The following is a 12,823-nucleotide window of genomic DNA, read 5'->3' as shown; positions in this document are numbered from 1 at the left end:
TGCCATCAGTCACAATCTGTCTTTTTTTTTTTTTTTTTTTTTTTTTAAAAAGGATCCAGTGACTGATGCCGCTGGATTCGTTTTTTTCTCATAGACTTGTATTAGCGACGGTTTGCAACTGATGGCCGCACGTTTCATCCGTCGTTCGACAGATCCGTTGGAAAGTCTTTGTCCGTCAGCAGGAGACTATGCACAAAGGAACATTTTTTTGTGTAAGGCCTGTTTCACACTTCCGTTTTTGTGTCCGCCAAACGGATCCGTTTCCGTTTTTTTGACGGAAACTGATGCAAACGGATCCGTTTTTAAAAAAAAAAATGGCGGATCCGTTTTTTTACGGAAACCAACGGATTTTGACGGATTTGAAAAAACGGAAGTGTGAAACAGGCCTAAGTCAAAAAGTCGGGCAGCGACGGATCCAGCGCCGTCCGTCATTGACTATAATGGAAGCCTATGGGCGCAGGATCCGTCGCTGTCCCAACTTTTTGACGTACACAAAACGTTTTGCACATTTATTCCATTCTGGCACAGAAAAAAAATCTTTCGCTCGTGCTCTTTCTTTCGCTCGCGCTCTTTCTTTCGCTCGCGCTCTCTTTCAGATGCTGCGACGGATCTGGTGCATCAGTTTTTACAGTCTGCGCTGGATCAGTTTTTTTACACACTTTGATGGATTGCGACTGTTTCTAAAAAAAAAAAAAAAAAAAAAAACTGTGAAAGAGGCCTTAGTAGTTTGCTTGTGGTGGTGGTAGGAGGTGCTCCTGTAAAATGTCATTGACAGTGCTCTTTACATGCACAAGCACAGCAGAAGACTTGTTTGAGCAATTTCTGAAGTAGTCAAAGTATTAGACCCTCTGTAACAAAACTCTCATCAGACCCATCCCAATGGGCGTAGGATATTAGAAGCTGTGTGGATGTGGGTCACACTTTCAAGAACTGCATACGGCATCTAGTAATCAGCTCTATAAATCCATCTTTTTTTAGGGAATCTGGAGCTATGTTTAGAAATATTTCACAAGGAGAATTTGGACAGCTCAAGTGTTTATTTTTCCATTCCAGTCTGGCAGGAAATGGCTTCCATTTCTCAAGCGTTTCCTCCTTAAAGTACCAAATCTTTCCTCTACACTTGTATGTGCAGTGGATATAAAAAGTCTACACGCCTAAAAAAAAAAATAAAAAAAAAAAATGCCAGTTTTGTTATGTAAAAAGAATCATTCCATAACTCTTTCCACTGCAAAGGGAACCTGAAAACCGTGGTTAATCTGCAGCTATGGGGTTAAATAGTCTTCATAACCTGGCACCCACACTTGGCAGAATGTTTTATCTCCCTCCAACAGCCCAAGGGTGGTACAGTCTGATCATACCACAGCTCCTAGGCAGGGGAGAACGCAAAATATTATACAGACATTACAGCAGGGGATTGCACATTTTTTTCTTTCTTTGAGGTAAAACATTGTTTAAAAACAGACAGTGGAATTTTTGTTCCTCCCAAAAATCAGCTGTGATCCCCTGCTGTAATGTCTGTATATTCTTTTGCTTTTCCCCCTGTCCAGGAGCTGTTGTATGATCAGACCATGTCCCTGTACGGTCAGACACAGCCATTACACAGTACACAGCAGGGACGCATTTATAAGTTTCTCAGCACAGGAACACTTTATTTAACCCCTTAATGACCGCCAATACATCTTTTTACTGACCTGATGTGAGACTAGCATCCCCATACAGGTGACAATCCAGCAGCTGTCGGCTGTACACTATAGCTGACAACTTACTGCATCAGCCTGTCAGTGTTGGCACCATCCATACCTGTTTAACCCCTTAGATACTGCTGTCAATAGCGACTACATCATATAAATGTTTTAAAGAGTGTGGCTTCTCCCTCTTTATCCCCATCGGCACCCTGAGATCATGATTGTGTGGTCCTGATGTCTGCCGGCTACAGTGGCCTGTTCAAAGTGGCATGACAAGAATGAAAAAGCGTATTTTTACCACTTAACTATCACTAACTTCTGCATTCATTCCTTAACATCACCTGAAGGGTTAATTAAAATACCTGACAGCAGTTTTCAATATGTTGAAGGGTGCTGTTTTTAAAATGGTGTCACTTTTGGAGGTTTTCCAACATCTAGGACTAGGTCACTTCAAACCCTGAATAGGTCCTTCAAAAATAAGTCTTGTAAATTTTCTTGAAAAAATCAAAAATGGGAGGCGTGGTTTGCAGGGGAAGGGAGCAGACGTGCTTCTCTGGAGCTCCTGCAACTTCCCCTAAATAAGCGGCTAAAAGCATACTGAAGTGGACTTTTTTTGGACTAAAGGCCCTTTTACATTTAGCGATGCACCAGCGATACGACCCGGTCAGGATCACTGGTGCATTGCTAAATGATCGCTAGTGAGCTTCCACATAGGAAGATCTCACAATGATGCAGCAGCGCACGATACTCGCCTTTCACACACAGTGATCCTGACATCCGCCCGCCCGCCTCCACGCGTCGCTCATCTCCCACAGCAGGAAGCCCAGCAGGAAGCAGACGACGAGAAATGGAGCTGCCCAATCTCGCGCGATGAGCGACAGACAGCGGGGGAGCCGGTCGGAGGTAAGTATCACACATAGCGATATCGCTATAACGTCACAAAATCAGTGACGTTTTAGCGATATTGCTAGCGATATCGCTATGTGTAAAACCCCTATAAAAGCTAAAAGAATATGCCTCGAATGGAAAATAGGAAGATTGCTGCGAATTACGCAAGAAAAAAGCCTTTCATGGAGCAGAGAAAGAGGTCTGCAAAAGTTGCTGACAAATCCTCACTGCCTGCAGGGAGGAAGAAGGTGAAAACAGCAAGGCCCGGGACAGAAGAGGAATGGAGTGACATCGACGAGTAAGGGCCCCGTCACACATGGCGATCTCGCTAGCGAGATTGCTGCTGAGTCACAAGTTGTGTGACGCAACAGCAATCTCACCAGCGAGATTGCTGTGAGTGACAGCGATCAGCCCCCCTGCCGAGTATCGCTGATCGCTCTTGGAAAGCCCTGGACATTTCTCTGATCGCTGGTCTCCCGCTGGCCCTCGCATCGCTGCGTGTGACAGGCGGGAGACCAGCGATCAGCTGGTAACTAGGGTAAATGCAGGGTTTCTAAGCACCGTGCGGTGCCTAGAAACCCTCTGTGTACCTTAGTTACCAGCGCGCTGATGCAGGGAGCTGGTAACTAAGGTACACATCGGGTTTCTAAGTGACGCACGTCCCTTAGAAACCAGATGTGTACCTTAGTTACAGCTCCCTGCATCAGCGCGTGGGGAGAACCTGGTGTAAGGTTCGAAACGCGTCAGGCGTGGGGGTCTGTTTTCCCCTTTATGGTTTTATCATGAAATTATGTGAATAAAACTTATCGTGGATTTTATCAAGTCTCCAGTGCCGGATCTTCCTTCTCTCTTCATGTTTGCAACACATGGTGGTCAGCCATTTGATCCCTAGGCACGACCGGCTTACAGGACTATTTTGGTGAGCACAAATTTCCCTTTCCCCTTCCTAATTTTGCAAAATGTGGACACACAGAACATAAGGCAAGGTGCGTGCAAGAGCACGCCGAGGTCCAAGACTTGAGGAACTCTTCAGGGTGCAACAGGAGCAAACGTGAACACAGAGTTCGTGGAACAGGGTGCGTACAATGGCACGCCGGGGTCCAAGCATGGAACGTGCAGATGGTACGCGGACATCGGACTCTGAACAACAGTCCACGATCAACCAGGGCATCAGGGTCTGTAGCTCAGAGGATGATCGTCAGGATCCGGACATCCAGAAGTCAGCCAGGGTTCCATGCAAGGAAACAAGATTAGAGTTAGTGACATGGTGCGTGTCAACGGACACGCCAGGATCAGGTTCACAGAACAGACCTGCGCATGCCAAGGGGCATGCCAGGGACGGGTCAGGTTCACATGACTGTGGCCTGCGCATGCCAAGGGGCATGCCAGGGATGGGTCAGGTTCACAGGACGGTGGCCTGCGCATGCCAAGGGGCATGGCAGGGAGAGGCACAGAGTACGGTGGCATCGGAATCCAAATGCTGGCATCGACCGACAGGGTCCAGGTATCTGGCTACGGACATCAGCTCCGGACATCAGGCCGCAGTCATCTAGGTCCGGACCTCTGGCAGCGGTTGGCTGGTTATGGAATCCGGCAGGCAAACTAGAACAGAGAAGAGCAGAAGAGACAAAGGCTTTGTGCAAGAGTAGCACGAAAAGGCTGAGTGCAAGGAAGCACAGAGACCACGACTGGGAGCATCGGCAGGTGGTACCGACGATGGCAGTTGCAAGCGGGCACGACTAGAGGCGGGGCCACGCAGCCAGACCACTATAGCACTGGACGGGGCACGGCTGGGGCACACAAGCGAGCATGGCTAGAGGCGGCACGGCTGAGGCAGGCACAGGCAACTAGGCACGTGCACGGAGCCACAAGGCAGGGCTAGGCAAAGGGTGCAGGACAGAGCCACATGCGAAACAGCATGGCAAAGCCTAGTACGAAATGTGCAAGAGCGCACGAAACAGGGACAAGACAAAGAACGAGGCAGAGACCTGAGCATGCCAGGGACAGTCTAGCAGCGGAGCGTAGGCCGAAGCCCAGAACCGGGCCAAGGGAGGACCTTGGGACTAGACAAAGTACAGAGCGAGGCCTGCACGTGTAGAGACACGACAGACAGAGGCCTGCACGTGTAGGGAGACACGTCAGGGCAGGGTGCAGAGACGGAGGCCTGCACGTGTAAGGACACGCCAGAGACAGGCAGGATACCTGAAGCCACAAAGCAGAGCGAGACATGACACGAGGACAGAAACACGGAACAAACAGAGCAAACAAGGACTACAAGGCAAAGCAGAGCAGGAACAAAACATGGCACGAAGGACAAACACTAGACAAGACACAAGACCAGAGACGGAATACAAGCACGGAGCGTGTGCAGAGATGCACGACAGAGCAGAGTGCAAGGGCACAGAATAGAGGGAGCGCCCCACAGACCAAGTAGCCATGCAGGGACACAACACAATACTCAGGCCCTGAGCATAGGAAGGGGCGGCCTGATATAGGGCATAGCACCTCCTCTTCCAGGTCAGGACCAGGGGAGCACTTCCAGGTTCAGATCCACAGGATAACAGAGCGTAGTCACATGATCAGAGTTCCAGACATGAGACGACAGCAGAATCAGTGCTGAAACCTAGACAGGTCACATGATCAGAGTTCTAGACATGACTAGATGATTACCCAAACCAGACAGTGCAGGATCCTAGTAAAGGTCACATGATCAGCGTTCCAGACATGACAAGATGATTGCAGAACCAGACAGTGCAGGATCCAGACAGGGACACCTGATCAGAGATTCTAGACATGACAAGAAGATCACAGAAGACAGAGCAGAAACGCAGGCATCCTGCAGCTCAGACATGAGGTGAGTGTGCACACTGCTCTAGGGAACGAGCAGAATAGCAGACAAGATATGCGCATGCACATCGCTCCAGGAGTTCTTCAGAGACAACAGACATGGCGGACATGACACGCGGTTTCTCTGACAGCCCTGCGGCTGCACACTGAGAAGACTGTGAAGATGGAGCAGGGGAGCAGCGCGGTGGCACCTGCAGAGTCAGACCAAGCCGGGAGGAGAAACCACAGTGATGTAGAGCGGGCAGCACAGCGGAGGAGCGCTCCGGGTCAGGGTGCCGGGACACAGCTGACGCCGATGGGAAAGGGTTATATGAACATAATATTTATACAGGGGTTACTGCTTGTTTCCCAGTCCCTCTACTCTTATCCCTAAATTTAAAGGGGAAGTGCACCAGAACAACGTAGAGGGATCATGGATGAAAGGTGCTAATCATCTGTATAATGATGGTGGTCTGGAGTCTTTTGGGTCATCCTATAATGATAAAGATAACAAAGGAGATCAAATTGGGACACTCAGATAAAAATGGCTTGTCAAACAATTTTGACAGTTTTTGTTCGGAGGCATTTATTGCGGAGGATGATTTATATGATGAACTTGGGAGCGATTCTCTCAGTGATGAGGCATCGGATGAACCTCTGTCATCAAGCTGCTCTTCAGAGTGGGGAACTAAAAGTGAGATAAATACATTATTACTAGATGCCATTCCCACCTCGGATGACTAACCTATTTGAAGGTTTTATGGTCAGTTTGTGCAAAGCTTTTTTGGACTCGCCTCTATGGGGACTCCTACCCTTCAGGGAAATCCGTTTAAGGTACAAAATAAATCTAAACCATCTGAAGTGTTTGTGAAAGACCTCTTCAAAGATACCCTGATGCGTTTAACCGACGACTCCTACCCGAATTCTACGAAGGATTACGCTAACACCACAGAAGACCAAAAAATACCCGAATCTCTTAGAAATCACGAGATTCTAGATTCAAGTCAGCCACAGATCCTTCCTGCATTTTCAGATTCCCTGGATAAATTACAAAAAGACATTACTTCTCTCAAAATTAATATGGCCAACTTTGAAGACTTTAGAAGAAAAAATAATGTGAAGATCAGAGGGATTCCAGAGTCAATTCAGGCTCCCCAACTGAAGGACTACATACATATTGTCAATGATCTCTCATTTGTTCCCTGACATCAATGGGAAGTGTCTGATTGAAAGGGTTTTTAGGATTCGCAGGCCATCCTCTCTCCCTCATGATTTAGCAAGAGACACTATAGTATATTTTTACCCCAATTGGCTGAGAAACACTTTGATGGGTATCTCCAAAGATCCAAGATTCCTGTCTTCAAAATAGTCATCTGATTTTCCTCAAGGATCTTTCAAAGGACACTTTACCGAAAAGGAAAGCATTTTTCCCATACTACTGGTGAACTCCGACGCGCAGAGATTCCTTACACCTGGACTTAATCATCCACTCTTCAGGTGAAATACGCATTGTGATTGGCTCCTATCTGTACCCCGGATGAGGGGAATGACTTTCTTGAATGCATTGGAATAATGTCCTCCAAGGCTTCTCACAGACCTTCTTCCACTTTGAAATCGGATCTTCGTCTCGGCTGAAGGAACTATTTAACTGTTAGTTACATTTTTGTTTTTGTCTTTTTGTGTTTGTGTTTTTTTTTTTTTTTTTTTTTTAATCAAACGGCTGAAACTAAATTTTTCCATCCTCTTTAGTTTTTCGGGGTTTTTTTTGTAAGGAACCCAATTTCAATTCTGATTTCATTTGTCGTTGAGTAATCTAGATTATATAAGTCTGAATAAATATTTCCACTTTACAGTTTTTGATTGAACCAATTGTTTTGGCCTCCACTCAGTCTTGGGGACATCACAGTATGTTCCGGACAGGCTTTCAAGTATTAGGAGCATAAGTGTATTGATCTTTTTAAAGCACAATATGTGTACTGCTTTTTCTTACGGCTATTATATAAGTATAATGATTTTTGAATTTGTCATTGTCTTTTAACCTTTCTTCCTACAGGTTTGTATTTAAGCAACAATTGACTTGTGTATTATTGATATTTCATATTTTGCTTTGGAACTACTGCATTGTATGTACAGTTTGTTTGCCTGTCTATTTCCCCACTTTGTGGGGATATCCCTGTCTTTACAGGGATTTGTTCTCCCTACCCTAATCCCCTTGTCTTTGTTCTGTACCCTACTCCCCCCTCCCTCATAAACATTTTAAAATTTAATAAAAAAAAATTGGAACAGAAAAAATGAAAAATTACTGCTAAATTTGTAAACCTCCTAAAAGGCAAACAAAATAAAAGAACATTTTACAAATGGTGCTGATGTAAAGCAGGCATTTTCAAAAATGTTTATGAATGTTTGTGTGGTATGACTATCTGGATTAAAGCTAATCATTCAAAGATTAAAAATTGCAACATTTTTTACATTTTTGTCAAATTTCTGATTTTTTTTTTCAAATGAACACAAAACGTATAGAATTTTACAATTAACATCAAGTACAACATGTCACAAATAACCGTCTCAAAATCATTATCTGTTGAAGCGTTCCAGAGATACTACCACAAAGTGACACTGGTCAGATTTAAAAATTTTTTGGCCCAGACACTAAGGGGTTAAACACATCCAATTGTGGAAATTATTATTCCAAGATGTATTGATTTAAAATGTACGTTTGTTCGTGGGAAACCCCTTTTAAGGTAAAAAAAAATCCAAATCTACAGAGCCCTGTGTGAAAGTGATTGCCCCCTAAACCTAATAACTGCTTTGGCCACCCTTGGCAGCAACAACTGCAATCAAGGGTTTGTGATAACTGGCAACTATATTTTCTTAAGCCATTCGGAGGTGGATTTGCTGGTGTGGTTTGGATTATTTTCCTGCTGCATAACCCAAGTGTGCTTGAGGTTTCAAATGATGGCTGGACATTCTCCTTCAGTATTTTTTTTGTTAGCAGAATTTATGCTTCCATTTACTACAGCAAGTCATCCAGGTCCTGAAGCAGCCCAAGACTATCACACTGCCACCATCATATTTTAGTGTTGGTATGATGTTCCTTTTCTAAAATGCTGTGTTACTTCTACGCCAGATGAAGTTGGGTATATACACATTCCAAAAAGTTCAACTTTTGTCTTGTCAGTCCAGAGTATTCTCCCAAACTCTTCTGGATAATTAAGATGCTTTCTGACAAAACTGGCCTTAATGTTCATATTGCTCAGCAGCGGTCTTCATCTTGGAACTCTGCCATGCAGGCCATTTTTGTCTAGTCTCTATCTTATGGTGGAGTCATGAACATTGACCTTAACTGAGGCAAGTAAGTCCTGCAATTCTTTGTATTTTGTTGTGGGGTCTTTTGGGACCTCTTGAATGAGTCGTTGCTGCACTCTTGTGGTAATTTTGGAGTCAGCCAGCCACTCCTGGTAAGGTTCACCACTGTTCCATGGTTTCGGCATTTGTGAATAATGGCTCACTGCGATTCGCTGGATTCCCAAAGCTTTAGAAATGGCTGTATAACCTTTTCCAGGCTGATGGATCTCAATTACTCTTGTATTTGGAAAAAGCCAGGTGCACTACAAATAGATTAATAAATATAGGGAGGTGCAAATCTGTAGTAACGAAATTGAGCAACAAAAAAGTGAGAAAAGGTACTACTGTAGATATGCACACTACACGTAAATGGTGAAAAAGTCAATCTTTATTGGCACATAATGACAAACAAGTGAAATTTAAAACATTATTAAAACCATGTGGCTTCATCACTCAGAATATCTTGCCCCAAATATACAGACATGATACATGTAAAACATGGTACTGCATGTAAACAATAGACAATGAGGTAATATGGCTCATGAGGTTGTAGGTCCTTAAAGGAGGTCTATATGGACCCTTAGGGTATGTGCACACGTCTGGAATTCCTGTGGATTTTTTGCGTTTTTGCTGCATTTTTTCGCCGCAAAAATGCATAAAATAAGCAACCCATTGAATTCAATGGCATTCCACACATGCTGTGCTAATGCTGCGTATTTTTCCGTGGCGGAATCGCATTGCGGAAAAAAACGCAGCATGCTCATTCTTTTTGCAGAATCACGGGAATCACGGGAATTCCGCACACATAGGAATGCATTGATCCTATGGATTGATTACTTTCCGCGTGTGGCTATGCCCACCATGCGCAAAGTAAGAGGAAAATGTGCGGATGGTACCCACGGTCTGGAGGAGAGGAGATTTTCCTCCAGGTTCTGGGTACCATATCCCTGTAATAAATACAATTAAAATAAAAAATCATGTTATTCTCACCTTGCAGCGTCCCCAGGCCTCAGCGATGCTCCCGGCAAGTCCCGTTCCCAGCGATGCCTTGCGACAATGATGTTTGATGTAACGGTCTCGCGAGACCGCTACATCATCAAAGGTCATTGTCGCAAGGCATTGCTGGGAACGGGACTTGCCGGGAGCATCGCTGAGGCCTGGGGACTCTGTGTGGGACGCCGGAAGGTGAGAATAGCGTGTTGTGTGTTTTTTTTTTTTTTTTTTGTTTGTTTGTTTTTTTTTGTTTTTTTGTTTGTTTTTTTTTTTTATTCTCTTAAACTTTTAGATCTTTTTACTACTGATGCTGCATAGGCAGCCTCAATAGTGAAAAGTTGGTCACTTGTCAAACACTGTTTGACAGGTTGGCCGCACTCGTCAATCAGTTTTCCAAGCGATTCTACAGATCACTTGCAAAACGCTTGTTTTTCGCGGGAATTACGCATGCGGATTTTTTGCATATTTCCCGTGGCAGGGAGTTGCGGAATTCCGGACGTGGGCACATAGCCTTAATGTGAAAAAATGCAGAAAGCAAAAAACATGTGGAATGATGCAAAGAGACCACAAACCAAAGGGCTGGAAATACAATGCTTACAATATAGCATCGATCCTAATAGCACTGAATGATAAAAAGGTGCAGAAAGCAAAAACAGCCGAGGCTAAAATGAGCAATCGGTGTGCAATAACCAGGCTAAAAAGCCCTAGTGCACCCATAGTAGGACAAATGCCTGCAAGAGCAGCATCATATAGGTATATAATTACCCAAGTGCAGTTATTGAGACCAGTTCCACATGGGCAAGATCGTGAATCAAAGCCAGGTGAAGTGGCCCCACGCGTATGGCCCTATCCTGTGTGGCTTCGTCAGCGTAAGTAGCGCCATTATCGCCAAAGCAGTATAAGTACCACAGGCCTCCATGAAGAGCTGCTGTTCAAGGGCTTCCTTGGATAATGGAGTTTTCAGCCCCCAATGTATGGGATATCTCTTGTTCAAGTACTTGCTGATGTTTAGGTCAAATTTAACTTCTCATTGGATTCTGGGGGAAAATGGATCTGTCCTGGCTCATTTTGGGCAAAATTAAACAATATTCCATGATGCTTCATTCTGTCAGATGTACATCTAGGTACACTTGTACTGATCAGGATTAGTCTTGGACATTTCCTATGTTTTGGGCCTTTGAATATCAGCCACTTATTATGGAGGGCCTGTATCTCACACCAAATATTCAAATATGTCAATTTTTATTTTCCCACTTTTGTCATGGGCTCATGAGGTTTCCTAGGCTCCCTATTTTCTTTGCATGGGCTAAATATTCTTTGGCTGTTTTGGTTGCAATAGGGTCTGGTGTCTTTGACCACATAAACTTCTTATTTTTGTGGTCACTTCTGTTTGGACTTGGTAACTTAATTTCAGCTATAATATGTTTTTCCTTTAGTTTTTGTGGGCAGTTGTGTGGTGCTCAAGTGTTTTGATTACAATAATAAACATATTTTCATGATTGTTTTTTTTTCTTATTAATTCGATCTGTTTATGTACAGGATGTTATTTCTTCATGTTTTTTTACAATTGGATCAATTTTGCATCTATCTTTCCTTTCGTATTTTTATTTATTTTTCCATGTTCATTTTATATTTTTTTTTTTTATTTTTTTTTTTATACTTAATTATTTTTTACTGTAAATGTGTTTCATACTGATTCTGCATACACACTCCATTCCAACATGTCCATGTGGTTTGCTGTGATGTCTATCATCTTTGCATTATATTATAATCTTTCACTGTTTTTTCTCTTATTTTTTTATTATATACTAGCTATACGGTTAGTTACGACAAATTATAATGTGTGTGTATGTATATGTGTGTATGTGTATATATAACTTGCGTTTTTGTGAAAAAAATGGAAATTTTGGCGAAAATTTTCAAAATTTCTCAATTTTCCACCTTTGAACTTTTATGCCCTTAAATCACAGAGATATGGCACACATAAATCTTAATAAGTAACATTTCCCACATATTTGCTTTACATCAGCACAATTTTGGAACCAAAATTTTTTTTTGTTAGGAAGTTATAAGGGTTAAAAGTTGACCAGCGACTTCTCATTTTTGCAACACCATTTTATTTTTACCGACCACATCACATTTGAAGCCACTTTGAGGGGTCTATATAATAGAAAATACCCAAAAGTGACACCATTCTAAAAACTGCACCCCTTAAGGTGCTCAAAACCACATTCAAGGAGTTTATTAACCCTTCAAGTGCTGCACAGGAATTTTTTAAGTATTTAAAAAAAAAAAAAAATGAACATTTAACTTTTTTTCACAAAACAAATACTTCAGGTTCAATTTTTTTTATTTTACCAAGGGTAACAGGAGTAATTGGACTGCAAAAGTTATTGTGCAATTTGTCCTGAGTACGCTGATACCTGATATGTGGGGGGAACCACTGTTTAGGTGCGTGGCAGAGCTCAGAATGGAAGGAGCGCCGTTTGATTTTTACAATGCAAAATTGGCTGGAATTCAGATCGGACGCCATGTCACGTTTGGAGAGCCCCTGATGTACCTAAACAGTGGAAACCCCCCACAAGTGACCCCATTTTGGAAACTAGACCCCCCAAGGAACTTATCTAGATATGTGGTGAGAACTTTGAACCCACAAGGGCTTCACAGAAGTTTATAACGTACAGCGGTACAATTAAAAAATCTTTTTTTTTCCACAAAATGATCTTTTCACCCCCAATTCTTATTTTCCCAAGGGTAACAGGACCCTAAAAGTTATTGTGCAATTTGTCCTGAGTACGCTGATACCCCATATGTGGGGGTAGACCACTATTTGGGCGCATGGCAGAGCTCGGAAGGGAAGCAGCGCCATTTGACGATTTTGGCTGGCATTGAGATCGGACACCATGTCGCGTTTGGAAAGCCCCCGATGTACCAAAACAGTGGAATCCCCCCCACAAATGACACCATTTTGGAAACTAGACCCCCCAAGGAACTTATCTAGATGTGTGGTGAGCACTTTGAACCCCCAAGGGCTTCACAGAAGTTTATAACGCCCAGGTGTGAAAATAAAAAAATCATTTTTTTTT

At 43.4% G+C, this 12,823-nt stretch overlaps 1 protein-coding gene across 1 annotated transcript in view; it reads left to right on the top strand.

Annotated features, from left to right (window-relative positions):
- Positions 1-12,823, top strand: part of RNF41 (ring finger protein 41) — a 109,470-nt gene that overhangs the window by 70,872 nt on the left and 25,775 nt on the right. The gene's annotated exons all lie outside the window — the stretch shown is intronic.

This window comes from Dendrobates tinctorius, unplaced genomic scaffold (assembly GCF_039654945.1).
Source record: "Dendrobates tinctorius isolate UK_male_01 unplaced genomic scaffold, ASM3965494v1 ptg000561l, whole genome shotgun sequence".
Classification (NCBI taxonomy): domain Eukaryota; kingdom Metazoa; phylum Chordata; class Amphibia; order Anura; family Dendrobatidae; genus Dendrobates; species Dendrobates tinctorius.
The sequence above is the reverse complement of the archived record's forward strand: the minus strand, read 5'-3'. Positions and strand labels throughout refer to the sequence as shown.